The sequence below is a fragment of the Tamandua tetradactyla genome, chromosome 8, assembly GCF_023851605.1.
Source record: "Tamandua tetradactyla isolate mTamTet1 chromosome 8, mTamTet1.pri, whole genome shotgun sequence".
Taxonomy (NCBI): Eukaryota; Metazoa; Chordata; class Mammalia; order Pilosa; family Myrmecophagidae; genus Tamandua; species Tamandua tetradactyla.
Window position 1 is genome coordinate 73,280,697 of NC_135334.1, and position 16,602 is coordinate 73,297,298.

At 39.0% G+C, this 16,602-nt stretch overlaps 1 protein-coding gene across 4 annotated transcripts in view; it reads left to right on the forward strand.

Annotated features, from left to right (window-relative positions):
• The window catches only part of FCHSD2 (FCH and double SH3 domains 2), a 456,625-nt gene that overhangs the window by 354,960 nt on the left and 85,063 nt on the right, over positions 1-16,602 (forward strand). The gene's annotated exons all lie outside the window — the stretch shown is intronic.

Consider the following 16,602-nt stretch of genomic DNA (forward strand, 5'->3'; position numbering starts at 1 on the left):
AGGTTTTGTCAGAATCCTGTTCCTTGCAACTGCAAGACTGTGGGGTCTCAGAGCTGGGATCAGCTCTTACCTCTGAGAGACCGTTCTCATTGTCCTTGCACTTGGGCTTCTGTATCTCAGAGCTGGCAATGGTGCGTTGAATTCTTCTCACACTTGGAATATCTGACTTCCCTTTCTGCCACATCTCTTGTCTCACTTCAGTCAGAGAAATTCCCCTACTTTTAAGGGTTCAATTAATTAGATTGACCCTACTTAGATAATCATGATTATCTCTCCCTATTAAGGTCCATAACTCTAGTAACATATGTAAATTGCATGTTATATATTCACAGGTTCCAAGGATTAGGATATAGACATCTTTGAGGGCCATTCTTCCTACCACAATGATAAAACAAAAACACATACCCTTCATCACTACTACTTTTCAGTGTCATAACAGAGATCTAGGCAGTGCAGTAATGAAAGAAAATAGGAGTTTAAGTGTTAGGAAAAGGGATATCTGGCATTGTTTGTAGATGATATAATTGTCTCCCCCCCCCAAAAAAATCTAAGAGACCCAACTGTCAAGCTATTAGAAGTAATAAGAGAGTTCAGTAAGGTAAATAGATGTAACACTGTTGGGCCATTTTGAATCTGTTTTGTACCCTAGAAAAGCCAAGTTCTTTAATCTTCATTCAGTATTGCTAGGTAGGATCTTTTTTATTGTTTCCATGGAGATGTGACCCACCCAATTGTGAGTACTAACTTTTGGTTAGATGGTTTCCATAGAGATGTGTCTTTCCACCCATTCAAGGTGGGATTGTTTACTGGAGTCCTTTAAGAGGGAACCATTTTGGAAAAAGCTACAGGGCCATCAGTGCAAGCAGAGTCCACACAGCCAGAGATCTTTGGAGATACAGAAGGAAGATGCCCCCATGAAAGCCCTATGAAGTGAGAAGAGAAAGCTAGCAGATGTCACCTTGTGCCTTTAATATTGACAAAGGTGTTCTGGACCCATTGGCCTTTCTTGAAACAGGGTATCTTTCCCTAGACATTTTCACGGCCTTAGAACTGTGAACTTTCAACTTAATAAATTCCCTCTTTTTAAAAGCCATTCCATTTCTGTTATAATGTTGCATTCAGGCAACTTTTACAAACTATAGCAACTATACACAAAAATCATTAGTTTTCCTAATAACCACCGATAACAAATTTTGACATGCAGTTAGAAAAAAAAATTATTCACCATAATAATAAAAATGCTGATGAACAAACCAATGAAATGCAATTACAAAGACATGTTCTTTAATGAAAGATACAAAAGAAAGCACAAATAATTAGAGAGATGCAAAAAATGTGGATTTTTACCAAATCTAAGAGTAATTTGAATACAATTCCAATCTCACAGAAGGGTATTTTCAAAGGAATTTGATAAGCTAGTTCTAAAATGTATCTGGAATATTTTTAAAATGTGTAAGAATAGCCAAGAAAAAGAGTAATGAGACATTTGCCTTAGGACACACTGAAACATGCCATGGTAATTAAAACTATGGTATGGTACAGAAATTAACAACCATATCAAAGAAAATGATCTGTGTATGTATTGGAATTCGAATTTGTGTATGAACCTCATTTGGATAGATTCCACACATAAAAAAAACATTTTGAAGGTATTTGGAAAACTATTATGATTAACTACGTATTAGAGGCTACCAAGGAATTGTTTTTAGGTCTTATAATAGTACTGTAGTAATATAAAGAAATCTCATATTTCTAAAGACTTTTACTAAAGCCGGTAGGGCTGAAATGACATAATATGTGTAATTTGCTTTAAAATACTTCAGCAGAGGGTGGGGCAAGATGGGGGTGTAGTGAGATTCGAATTTAGTTTATACTCTAAGACAGCTAATAAATAGCCAGGAACTGTCTGAAACAGCTGTTTAAGGAAATCCAGTGACCACATGCACATTGTAGACCAGTCCGGTATGGGAAGAATGGCCAAGATTCCATGAAGAACTCTTAAGACTCCAAAGCTGTGGAGGCCGGTGCTCTCCCCCCACAGACATGGCAGGCTGTCTTAGATTGGTTCACTGAGGTAAAAAGAAACGCTCTTTACCAGGAGCAAGGACAGTAGTTCAACCAATTAAGGAATTAATTAACAAATTCAGACTGTGGAATACAAGCCTGGAGCACAGATAAATCTGGCAGAAGCATGAAAGGAACCAGGAGGTTTCACTCTGGCAAAGAGGAAGAAGACTGTTGAGGAATAAAAAACAGCCTTTGGAATTGGATGAGCTTTAAAAATTAGAAAAGACTGGGCCCCAGGAAAATGTACACATAGAGCTAGGTACCAGCCATGACTCTTGATTGGCAAATCTGGAGGACTGGGGTCCAGCTCTGAAGAGGACTTTTTGTTTTCCTCTCTCCATTTTTTTGTTGTTATTGGTATTTTTAAAAAATATTTTTATTAATAAAACATACAGATTTAGCACATCTGGGAAGATGGCCTACTAGAGTGGCTCAAGATTAGCCCTGTTCCATGGAAAGGTAGGAGAGGGGACAAGAGGGCAACTGAGGTAGTGATTTGGGAGTGCAGCTGACCTGGGAGAGCCTTCTGCACCACGTGTGGCAGCCCTGGTTGCAGAGGCTGAGGAACTGAGAGGCAGAAAGCTGGAGCCTGGCACAGAGGTGTGGAGCCACTGAGCCTGCGGGAGCCCGGGGGAGTGCACGGACTGCAGCACAGGACTAGGAAGGTAAGCCAGGCCTCATTCCTTGGGCGTGCAACCCTCACCAGAGCAACCCCATGACTGGCAACTTACCCCAAACCCCATGCACCTGAATCCCATCACCCTTTCCCATTCCCTGCACATCAGGTGCCCTCACCCCACCAGGCCCAGTGCACATATCCACCCCAAACCCCAGCCCAACTGCAGCCCAACCCACCTCTCCTGCACACCTGAGCACTACCTCCTCCTCCTTGTTCCCTGCAGGCTGTTGCCAGCGCATAAAGGTTGCAGGCGCTAACCTCCATATCTAGGCTAACTCTGCCCCCCACCCATAGTGTCACACAGCCTCAACCCCCTCTCCCTGAGCTCAGCACATCCCTTTACATCACTCCCAGATCCACGCATGCTCACGGGCCCCCAATCATGTCATTCAGCTCACACTTTACAGCAGTCCTAGAACCACGCATGCACACAGCCCTCAGCCTCACTTCCCAGCTCTGAAAATGTGCCGACCTGTGCAGCTGGGTCACATCTGCCCCAATCCATGAAGGCGTAACACCGATCAGCTGTCACAGCTCTACATATGTGCACAAAGGGCCCCATGCCTTAGACCAGAGTACACCAGGGTTACGCCCCCTACACCAGTGCACCTGCACAGCTACAACCTCCCTTACCACTGGGTGCCCAGGTTCACAAGCATCTGCGTAACATCTCCAGCCTATGCCCATACCTGCCCTGAAACAAATTACCATACTGAGTTCTCCACCTTATGCCCTACTCCCTGCTGTACAGCTGTCCAGCAAACACAAGGCCTTAGACTAGTGAAAGAAATTGACTCCTAAAGTAAATCAGTCAAGATATTTACATGCCACGAAGACAACAGAAGATCACTAAGCATATCACAATGCAGACACATATAGCCCTGCCTAATGACCAAATTAAAACACCAGAGGAGAAGCAAATGTTGGAAACTAATTAAAGATGCTCATACAATTCTACTTAATAAAATAAGTGGGATAGCAAATGACATAAAGGAGATCAAAAAGACAGTAGAAGAGCACAAAGAGGAATTTGAAAGAATAAATAGAAAAAATAACAGAAATCAGAGAGATTAAAGACTCTGTTGACCAAATGAAAAACATAGTAGAGGCACACAACACCAGATTTGAAGAGACAGAAGAAACAATAAATGATATAGAGGACAGAATAATTGACTTTGAAGACTCACAACAGCAAATGACAAAAAAGATGAAAAAAATGGAATGGGATCTCAGGGAAATGATAGGCAAAACAAAGCACTCAAATATAAAAATAATTGGTGTCCCAGAAGGGGAAGAGAGGAGTAAAGGGCTAGGAAGAGTAGTTGAGGATATAATGGATGAAAACTTTCCAAACCTCATAAAGAACATAAATGTACAAGTCAAAGAAACCCAAAGAACTCCAAACAGAGTAACTCCAGATAGGCTTTCCCCAAGACACATACTAATCAGTCTGTCAGATGATGAAGAGAAGCAGAAAATCCTGAAAGCAGCAAGAGAAAAACAATCTACTACATACAAAGGAAATCAAATAAGACTGAGTTCAGACTACTCAGCTAGCACCCTGGAGACAAGAAGGCAGTGGTATGATATATTCAAAATCCTGAAAGAGAAAGACTTCCAGCCAAGAATTCTGTACCCAGCCAAATTGTCCTTCAGAACTGAGGGATAGATTAAAATTTTCACTGACAAAGAAGTCCTGAAAGAATCTGTCAACAAGAGACCAGCCCTACAAGAAATACTAAAAGGAGTTCTGCCGGCTGAAAGACAGGAGAGGTAGGTCTGGAGGAGGGCACAGAATTCAAGAGCATCACTAAGGGTAACTTAAAGAATACAAAAATAAAGGGGGAATAGACTATATAGATCTGGCAAATAAACTAAAAAACATAAGATGCTGGATTCAAGAAACTTCTTTTTGGTAGAATGTTTTAATTGGACTAAACTTACCAATTAAATGATACAGATTGGGAGAATGGATTAAGAAATATAATTCAGTTATATGCTGCTTACAAGAGACACATCTTAGACAAAAGGATACAAATAGATTGAAAGTGAAAGGATGGAAAAAGATTTTCCACGCAAGTTATAACCAAAGGAAAGCAGGAGTAGCTATACTAATATCAGACAAAATGGACTTAATGTAAAGATATCTTAACAGACAAAGAAGGACACTATATTAATTAAAGGGTCAATTCACTAAGAAGATGCAACAATCATGAATGTTTATACTCCATACAAGGAGCTCCAAAGTACATGAGACAAACATTGGGAAAACTGAAGGGAGTGGTAGATGTTTCAACAAAAATAGTAAGACACTTAAATACATGACACTCCTCTATAGATAGAACAACCAGATAGAAGATCAACAAGGAAATAGAGAAGTTAAATAATTTGATAAATGAATTAGACCTAACACATATATATAGGTTATTGCACCCCAAAGCACAAGGATATACATTCTTCTTTAGTGCTTATGGAATATTCTCCAGGATAAATCATATGCTGGGACACAAAACAGGTCTTTATAAATTTTAAAATATTGAAATTATTCAAAGCACTTTCTCTGATCACAATGCGATGAAGCTGAATCACAATAACCAGCAAAGAATGAGAACATTCACAACTGTATGGAAATTAAATAATACACTCTTACTCAACCAGTGGGTCAAAGAAGAAATTGCTAGAGAAATCAGTAGCTATCTGGAGATGAATGAAAATGAGAATACAACTTATCAGAACTTATGGGATGTGGCAAGGGCTGTGCTAAGGACATCTATTGCCTTAAATACCTATATTAAAAAACAAAAGAAAGAGCAAAAATCAAGGACTTAACAGTACACCTGGAGGAACTTGAGAAAGTACAGCAAACTAACCCCAAAGCAAATAGAAGAAGAGAAATAACAAAGATTAAAGCAGCGATAAATGAATGGGAGAACAAAAGAACAATAGAAAGAGTCAATAAAAATGAAAGTTGATTCTTTGAGGAAATAAATAAAATTGATGGGTGTCATGGTTAGGGACATGTGTCAACTTGGCCAAGTTGTGGTAGCTGTTTATCTGATTGGGCAAGTACTGGCCTGTCTGTTGCAATGAGGACATTTCATAGGATTAGGTCATGATCACGTCAGCTGCATCCATAGCTGATTCCATTTGTAATCAGCCAAAGGGGAGTGTCTTCTATAATTAGTGATGCTAAATCTAATCACAGGAAGCCTTTTAAGGAGGACTCAGAGGAGACAGGCCCCATTCCTGCTTCGGCTGGTGAGCCTCTCCTGCGGAGTTCATCCAGACCCTCCATTGGAGTCGTCGCCTTCACAGCCTGCCCTGTGGATTTGGACTCTGCATTCCTGCGGTCACGTGAGACACTTTTATAAATTTTATATTTGCAAGTGTTCCTTGTTGATTCTGTTTCTCTAGAGAACCCTAACTAATACAATGGGCCACTAGCAAGACTGACAAAGAGAAAAAGAGAGGATGCAAATAAACAAAATCAAAAATGAGAAGGGGTACGTTACTACAGACCCTGAAGAAATAAAAGAAATCATAAGAGAATACTATGAACAGCTATACACCAACAAATTAGACAACTTAGATGAAATGGACAAATTCCTGGAGACACAAAACAAGCTACACTGACTCCAGAAGAAACAGAAGATCTCAACAAACCAATCACAAGTAAAGAGATTCAGTCATCAGAAATCTTCCTACAAAGCAAAGCCCAAGGCCAAATGGCTTCACAGGGGAATTTTATCAGTCATTCCAGAAAGAACTAACACCAGTCCTGCTCAAAGTTTTCCAAAAAATTGAGGAAAAAGGAATTCCACCTAACTCGTTTTATGAAGCTAATATCATTTTAATACCAAAACCAGGTAAAGATGCTATAAGAAAGGAAAACTACAGACCAATCTCCCTAGTGAACATAGCTGCAAAAATTCTCAGTAAAATATTAGCAAATCGAATCCAACAGCACATTAAAAGAATTATACACCATGACCAACTGTGGTTTATACCAGGAATGCAAGGATGGTTCAACAGAAGAAAATCAATTAATGTACTACAGCACATTAGCAATTCAAAAGGGAAAGATCAATGATCACCTCAATTGATGCTGAAAAAGCATTCGAAAAAATTCAGCATCCTTTTCTGATAAAAACACTCCAAAAGATGGAAATCAAAGGTAACTACTCAATATGATAAAGGGAATATATGAAAAACTGATAGCCAACATTGTACTCAATGGAGAGAGCTGAAAGCCTTCCCCCTAAGATCAGGTACAAGACAAGGAAGCCCCTGTCACCACTATTATTCGACATTCTGCTTGAAGTTCTAGCTAAAGCAATCAGGCAGGGCAAAGAAATAAAAGGCACCCAAACTGAAAAGGAAGAAGTAAAACTCTCATTATTTGCAGATGATATGATGCTATCCTTGGAAGAACCTGAGAAATCTACAGCAAAGTTACGTGAGCTAATAAATTCAGCAAGGTGGCACAATATAAAATTAATGTGCAAAAATCAGGAACATTTCCATACACAAGCAATGACCCAGCTCAGGAGTCAGTTAAGGAAAAAATTCCATTCAAAATAGCAACTAAAAGAATCAGATACTGAGGAATGCACTTAACTAGGGATGTAAAGGACTTGTACACAGAAAACTACATAACATTGCTAAAAGAAATCAAAGATCTAAATAGGTGTAAAGACATTCCCTGCTCATGGATAGGGAGGCAGAATATAGCTATGATGTCACTTCTCCCCAAGTTGATCTACAGATTCAACACAGTACCAATAAAAATTCCAACAACCTTCTTTGAAGATTTGGAAAAGCTAAATACTATATTCATCTGCAAAGAAAAGAGACACCAAATAATTAAAAGCATCCTACAAAAGAAGAACAAAATGGGAGGATTAACACTCCCTGACTTTAAAATCTATTATAAAGCCACAGTGCTCAAAACAACATGATATAGGTACAAAGACAGAAGCATTGACCAATGGAATCGAATCAAGAGTGCATAAATAGATCATCAAATCTATAGTCAATTGATTTTTGACAAGGCCCCCAAATCCTCTGAACTGGGACGAAATAATCTTTTCAATAATTGGGCATGGAAGAACTGGATATCAATAGCCAAGAGAATGAAAGAGGACACCTATCTTACACCCTATGCAAAAATTAACTCAGAGTAGATCAAATGCCTTAATGTAAGTGCCATAAACCTTCTGGAAGAAAATGTAGGGAAACATCTTCAAGACCTAGTAATAGGAGGTAGCTTCCTAAACTTTACAACCAGTGCACAAGCAACAAAAGAAAAAAGTAGATAAATGGAAACTCCTCAAATCAAGTGCTTCTGCAGCTCAAAAGATTGTGTCAAAAAGTTGGAGAGGTAGCCAACTCAATGGGAAAAAATATTTGGAAATCACATATCGGACAAAGGTTTGATTTCCTGTATATACAAAGAAATCATACAACACAACAACAAAAAACAATCAACCCAAGTATAAAATGGGCTAAAGTAATGAATAGGCATTTTTCTGAAGAGCAAATACTGATAGCTCAAAAGCACATGAAGAGATGCTCATTTTCACTGGCTATAAGGGAAATGCAGATCAAGACTACAATGAGATACCATCTCACACCTATAAGAGTGGCTGTTATTAAACAAACAGGAAACTATAAATGTTGGAGAGGATGTGGAGAAACTGGGACACTTATGCACTGCTGGTGGGAATGTATAATGGTGCAGCCACTATGGAAGACTGTTTGGCGATTCCTTAGGAAGCTAAATATGGAGTTGCCCTATGACCCAGCAATAGCATTACTTGTTATATACCCAGAAGAGCTGAAAGCAGTGACACAAACAGACATCTGCACACCGATGTTCATAGCAGCATTATTCACAATTGCCAAAAGATGGAAACAAACTAAATGCTCATCAACAGACGAATGGATCAACAAAATGTGGTATCTACACACGATGGAGTATCATGCAGCAGTAAGACAAAATCACATCTTGAAGCACTTGACAAGATGGATGAGCCTTGAGGACATAATGCTGAATGAAGTTAGCCAGAAACAAAAGGATAGATCCTGTATGATTCCACTTTTAAGACCAGCATAAATATATAAACAGAGGCTTTAAAATACAGAAGATAGGGGACTTAGAGATACATAGAAACTGAAGATGGATGAACTGTTACCTAATGAGGTTGAACTCTAAGGGAATAGATAGAAGTGAAGGTGATTCTCTAGTGGGTCTGTAAGTAATATCACCATATTGAAGATGAACAAGATTGAAAGGGGTTGTATAGACCTACGTGTCCCACCAACTCAGACTAGAAATGAGTTTTCATAAGAATTACTTCAAAAATAATATTCTTGTATAAAGAGTGTTTAAGTCCACAGTCCAGGGGAAAGACTACTGTTGCGTGCTATGAGCTATGCTCAAAAGGAAACCATCAGCACTACCATAGCAACAGCAGAGGTAAATAATGGGGTGAGGGACAAGAGTTAAGAGGAGGTTTAAATTTCCTATTTGGTGAGGGTGTGCTTATTGGTTTTCTGTCTCTTGGAAACAACGAAATTATCTAAAATTGAAAATGTTGAGGACTATGGACTTTGGGCCCTCTGCATGATACCTGATGAACGCAGGTAGCTGAAGGATGCACTGATGGAGAAGTAGATTTGGTGAATGATGGTGTATCTTTATGAATAAAAGTTGTGCTGCTACAAAAAGGAACAGTGCCATGAGGCATGCAATGATGTGAATGAACAGGTGAGACATTTGGTAAGGCAAGCCAGAAACAAAAGAACAACAGTGGTATGGTCACCTTTAGGAAATGCTCTTTAGAAAACAGAGGCCTAGCTTTTAGAGCAGACCCATTAAGTCCCAAGTGCTGATTATTATTCCTGGATTTTGAGAGACTGTTTTATATATATAACCTGATATTTAGAGATAAGAATGAAGCCAAACAAGTTGGGGTTAAAGTAATTCAGAACATAAAGAGTAAGTAAGGAATACAGTGTCTATATTTTGAACCATACAAACTCTTTGATGCCAATGTAAGAAAGGTTTATTTGATCTGGAACTGAAATTTTCTGTAGTGCATAATCTAATTCAACCTATCTGTATGTATAGCTCATTTGAACAATTGAAACACAGGGAACAGAGAATAAGAAAGAGGTCCTTTAATCCTATATAGATTATTGCAATGCCTGGAAACATTCTAGAGTATATTAAGCAGGTAATGAAAAAGTATTAGCAAAGTCCCCTCAGGGAGGAGAGAAAGAATATGGAACTATTAAACCTTACCATCAGGGAACCCCCTGATACTGTGTCAAGCTTTAGGGACACCCAAATCAATAGGCCATGACCTCAATCATGAGGCTTACTCTTGTGGAGCTTATGTAGGTAGCGGAGAAGCTTTGACTACCTACAGGCATGCCTTAGAGTTTCTTCTGGAGGACCTCTGTTGTTGCTCAGATGTGGCCTTGGTTTCTCTAAGCCCTACTCTGCAAGTGAAATCATTGCCCTCGCCACTCCCAGTGATGAATCCAGACCTGGCATCGTGGGATCAACAATTTCATCCTAACCAAAAGGGGGAAAAGAAGTGTAATTAATAAAGTGTCAGTGGCAGAGAGAGTTCAAATAGAGTTGAGAGGCTACTCGAGGTTGCTCGTACACAATCTTCAGGTAGATCTTGCTACCTATCATAACCTGCCAACCCTCAGTTAGGACCATTCCAGCCAATCCTAAAGAAAACCTAGGGCAATATATAAGATTCCACAAGGATTCCAGGCACAAGAGGAACTTTCCAGAAACCTACAACCTCCAGATGGGTCCCTGGTCCAAATAAGGCCTGAAACTTAGCCCACCCTCTCCAGAACACCACATAGTTCCATCTCCCTACCCCATATTAGTGACATACCATTCCAATATAAAAAATTTAGAATTGCCATAGCCCAAACAACCCAAAAGAGAGGGATGGAAAGATCAAAGATGATGGTGAAATTATACATAGAAGATAGGACTTAACAAATGAATGTGAATGCTGAATCATTAAATTGGTATTTCTTTTAGTCTCCAGTATTTTAGAGCAGCTAGAAGTAAAAACCTATAATTGTGAAATTGAAACCCATGTCAAAGTCTGAAATATGTTCTACAACTAATTGTGGTGCTGTGCTTTGAAATTTATAGCTTCTTTGTATGTATGTTATTGGTCACAAAAAAGGGGGAAAAAAGTCAATTGTAGTGATAAAAACGTATTTAAGCCCTCTAGCCTCCTATATTCTGGAGCAGCTAGAAGGAAAACTATGAGAGGATCATATGGTAGCCCATGACAAACTCTGGAATGTGTCCTGTAACAACTTTTTGAGGAGTGCTTTGAAAACTATTGCTTTTTTATTTCTTTTCTTTATATATATATGTTATACTATACAATAGAAAAGTTTAAAAAGAACATACAAACACACAAACATTCCATATATGGTATACAATCAGTGGCTCACAATATCATCATGTAGTTGTGTATTCCATCACCCTGATCATTTTTTTGAATATATGCTCTCATGCCAGAAAAAGAAGTAAAAAAAGAAAAACCTCATACGTACCATACCCTTCACCCTGCCCTCTCATTGACCACTAGTATTTCTATCTACCCAATTTTTTAAACCTTTGTTCCCCCATTATTTGTTTTCTTTTAATATTTTTTGTTGTAAACAATTAACTGACATACCAACATTTTTGATATACGAACATTTTTGACATGGTTACAATCAATGGCTCAGAATATCTTCAAATAGTTGTGTATCACCATGATCATTTTTGTGACTGTTTGCATCTCTCCAGAAAAAGAAAAAAGAAAAAAGAAAAAATTCATACATGCCATACCCTTTACCACTCCCTTTCATTGACCACTAGTATTTTAATCTACTCAATCAATTTTAACCTTTGTTTCCCCTATTATTTGTTTATTTTTAATCCATATTTTGTCCTCATCTGTCCATACCCTGGTTAAAAGGAGCATCAGATACAAGATTTTCACAATCATACAGTCACATTGTAAAAGCTATATCATTATACAATCATCTTTAAGAAACAAGGCTATTGGAACACAGTTCTTCAGTTCAGGTACTTCCCTCCACACCAATACATCATAAACTAAAAAAGGAAATATCTATATAATGCATAAGAATAACCTCCAGCATAACCTCTAGACTCTGTTTGAAATCTCTCTGCCACTGATACTTAATTTCTCTCTTCCCCCTTTTGGTCAAGAAGGTTTTCTCATCCCTTGATGCCAGATCCTGTCTCATCCCAGGATTTCTGTTCCACATTGCTAGGGAGGTTTACACTCCTGGGAGTCATGTCCCACATAGAGGGGGAGGGCAGTGTGTTTTTGTTTTTTAGCTCCTTAACAGCCCACTAGATCAGACTGTGGGCATACTCAGGCTTCAGTACTGTCCCAGGCAAAGCAGAATTAAGGTATGTGTGAGAGGCAAAGTAGCTGATCAGGTGAAAGTGATAATTCCCTAAAGGGCATACCTTAAGTAGTCTCTACTAGGAGCAAGGGAAGGTAGCTCAGCCAAGCTCCAACTGAGGTTTTAATCCCTGTAGAGAAAACACAGGGCTGAATGAGAAAAGAAATAAAATTAAGTTAAATAAAAGAGGATACAGATGGAGGATTTTAGAGTTAGCCCAGCTCAGAGTATTGGAAAGGGGCTGATCACCAAGAAAGGGGGGCACATAGAGCTGGATGAAAACTCTGGCTTTTGACTGGCTAACCGTGGGGCTGAGTACTGCCTCTGAAAAGGGATTTATTTTTTGTTGTTGTTTTGTTTCTTCTCTTCTTTTTATTTTTTTCTTTTTTCAAACTGTTCAAAATAGCATTAGAGAAAGCCTCAAGCATTTCAATTGTCAGTGAAACCCAAGCAAAGGCTGTTAAGATAGGTCTGAAAGACAAAGTAATGGGTCCACTGGGGGAGATAATTCCCTAAAGTGTGTATCTTCCCCCAAAAAAGGGAGAGTGGAGTCCAGTGCAAGTGACAGACCTTCATCAGAGAATTCAGGCCCCAGGTAGGCGCTGGGAAGAAGAAACAGCTTAAACTTGCCTTCCACCTCAGCCTGTTTTAACCACATCCCTGGAAGGAAGGGCCTGTAAAAATTAAAGGCAATGCACCACTTTATATTGGTAGGGAGCTGTGGGCTGACAAGCACCACCTGCTTGGCAGGATAGGCAAAGCACAGAGTTTACAGGCTACATAGGAAAGCCTGAAAACTTGCTAGGTTTTATCCTCAGGGAATCTTGTTGCTGATTATGCCCTCCTCCTGAGACTTGAACCTGTCTAATCTGGGAAAATCTGATTGGGGCTGGTCATATCTGAGGAGACCCTTCTCAAAAAAACGTTCCAACAGGCTGGACAAGAACCAGAAAAACAAGAGCTGAAAAATTCTGGTCCATAAAATAGAAGCTATGCTAGCATTCTAAAATAAGTTGAACTGAACACCAGGCAGCAGACAGGGAACAAAGCCAACCAAAAAGAAAACTCTAGATAAAAAAATGAAAACGACATCCATAATAAACTAATCAAGGAAATCAGATGCCTAGACACCAGCAAGAAATTACGAGTCATACTAGGAAAGCCAAAGATATGGCCCAGTCAAAAAAAACAAACCAGTATTGCAAACAAGATCCAGAAGTTGAAACAACCAATTAAAGATGTCTGAACAACCATACAAATTCACATCAAAAATGAAATCAACAAATTGAGGGAAGATATGGCAAAAGATATGAAGGATATACAGAAGACATTGGGTCAAAAAAAGAAGGTCTTAAAAGTGAAAAAAAAAATAGAGATCCATGTGTTGTTCAGTGGTAAAATGCTCACCTTTCTTGTGGGATACCTGGGTTTGACTCCTGGACTCTGCATCCCCCTCCCCCCCCCAAAAAAAACAAGTGAAAAAAAGTGGCAGGACTTATGAGAATGAAAGGTGCAATAGAAGTGATGAAAAACACAATGGAGACTTAGAACAGTAGATTTGAAGAGGCAGAAGAAAGAATTAGTGAACTAGAGGACAGAACGTTGAAATCCTACATACAAAAGAATAAGTAGGGAAAAGAATGGAAAAATTTGAGCAGAGTCTCAAGAAATTGAATGACAGCATGAAGCACATGAATATACATGTTATGGCTGTCCCAGACAGAAAAGAGAAGAGAATAGGGGCAGAAAGAACAATGGAGGAAATGACTGAAAATTTCCCTTCTGTTATGAAAAACATAAAATCACAAATACAAGAGCCATAGTATAGCCCAAACAGAATAGATATGAATAGACCTACTATACTAATCAGATTGTCAAATGTCAAAAACAAAGAGAAAATTCTGAAAACACTAAGAGAAAAACTATCCGTCTGTGGTAGTTAGATTCAGTTGTCAACTTGGCCAGGTGAAGGCACCTAGTTCTGTTGCTGTGGACTTGAGCCAATGGTACGTGAACCTCATCTTTTGCTAATTACATCTGCAGTCGGCTAGGAGGCGGGCCTGCTGCAATGAATGATGTTTGACTTAATTGGCTGGTGCTTAAATGAGAGAGCATAGTGTAGCACAGCCTAAGCAGCTTGGCATTCCTCATCTCAGCACTCGCAGCTCAGCCCAGGCCTTTGGAGATGCAGAAAGAAGTCACCCTGGGGAAGTTGTTGGAACCCAGGGGCCTGGAAAGAGACCTCAGCAGAGACCATCCTGTGCCTTCCCACGTAAGAAAGAACCTCAGTGGAAAGTTAGCTGCCTTTCCTCTGAAGAACTAACAAAATAAATCCCCTTTTATTAAAAACCAGTCTGTTTCTGGTGTGTTGCATTCCGGCAGCTAGCAAACTAGAACACCATCACATACAAGGGAAGCATGATTAGACTGTATGTGGATTTCTCTGCTAAAGCCATGGAGGCAAGAAGGTAGTGGTATGATATGTTTAAGATACTAAAAGAGAAAACCTGCCAACTAAGATTTCTATATCCTTTAAAACTTTCCTTCAAAAATGAGTAGGAGTCGAAAATATTTTCATACAACAGACACTGAGAGAGTTTGTGAACAAGAGACATGCTCCATAAGAAATACTAAAGGAAACACCACAAGCAGATAGGAGAGAGAGGTTTGGAGAAGAGTATAGAAATGAAGATTATCGGGAAGATAAAAAGAAAGAGAGAAACAAAAATAAGATGCGACATATAAAATCCAAAAGCAAAATGGAAAAACAAAGGACTGCCTTTACAGAAATAATATTAAATGTTAATGGATTAAACTCCCCAATCAAAAGACATAGACTGTCAGAATGGATAAGAAACAGGACCCAGAACACCTAGGGCAGTATATAAGATTCCACAAGGGTTAAATGCAGTAGTGTAATTTTCCAGAAACCTACAACCTCCAGATAGGTCCCTGGTCCAGATCAAGTCCTAAAACCTAGCCCAGCTTCTCCAAAACATCAGATAGTTCCGTCTCCCTACCCCATATTAGTGACAGACCCTTCCAATATAAAAAATTCAGAATTTCCATAGCCCAACACCCCTAAAGAGAGGAATGGAGGGTGCACAGGTAGTTTAGTGGTTAGAATGCCCGCCTTTCAGGTGGGAGACCCGGGTTCGATTCCCGGACCATGCACCCCCCCCCCCCCAAAAAAAGAGAGGGATGGAAAGATCAAAGATGATGGTGGAATTATACAGAGAAGATAAAATTTAACAAATGAATATGAATGCTGAATCATTAAATTGATAGCTCTTTTAGTCCCTAGTATCTTAGAGCAGCTAGAAGTAAAAATTGAAAATTGTGAAGTTGTAACCTATGTCAAAGTCTGAGATATGTTCTATAATTAATTGTGGTGCCGTGCTTTGAAATGTATAACTTTTTTGTATATATGTTATTTTTCACAAAAAAAGGAAGGAAAGAAAGTCAATTGTGAGGAAAAGAAAATAGTTAAGTCCTCTAGCCTCCAATATTCTGGAGCAGCTAGAGGAAAAAATATAAGAGGATCATATGGTAGCCCATAATAGACTCTGGGCTCTATCCTGTAACTACTTGTTGAAGAGTGCTTTGAAAACTATTGCTTTTTTTTATTTCTTTGCTTTGTATATATGTTGAATTATGCAATAAGAGTTAAAAAAAAAAAAAAGAAAGAAAGAAAGAAACAGGACGTATCCTATGCTGTCTACAAAAGACTCACTTTAGACCCAAGCTTTAAATAATCCAGCAATCCCATTACTAGGCATATATTCAGAGGAACCAAAGGCAAGGACGTGAATGGACATTTGCTCCCCAATGTTTATAGCAGCATTATTCACAGTTGCCAAGAGATGGAGACAGCCCAAATATCTATCAATGGACAAGTAGATAAACAACTGTCATATATACATACAATAGAATATTATGCAGTGGTAAGACAGAATAAAGGCATGAAACATGCAACAATATGCGTGAAACTTGAAGATATTATGTTGAGTGAAATTAGCCAGAAATATAAAGGACAAATACTGCATGGTCTCACTAATATGAACTAACATAAATGAGCTACCTTTGAGAGTTAAAGTTGAGTATGCAAATTTTCAGGAGATAGAAAGAGGATAGTGACTGGGCATTTGATGCTGAAGGAGTACAGAATATTCAACAGGGTTCCGGGAAGATGAGGGAATAGGATAGATTGAGTTCAGCCCTGCTCCAAGGAAAAGTTCAAGAAGGGACAGGAAGGCAACTGAGACAGTGATTCCAGAGTATAGCTGACCTGGGAGAGTTTTCTGTACCACAAAGGACAGCCCTGGTTGCAAAAACTGAGGAACTGAGAATCAGAGAACCAGAAACCAGCCTAACACAGAAAC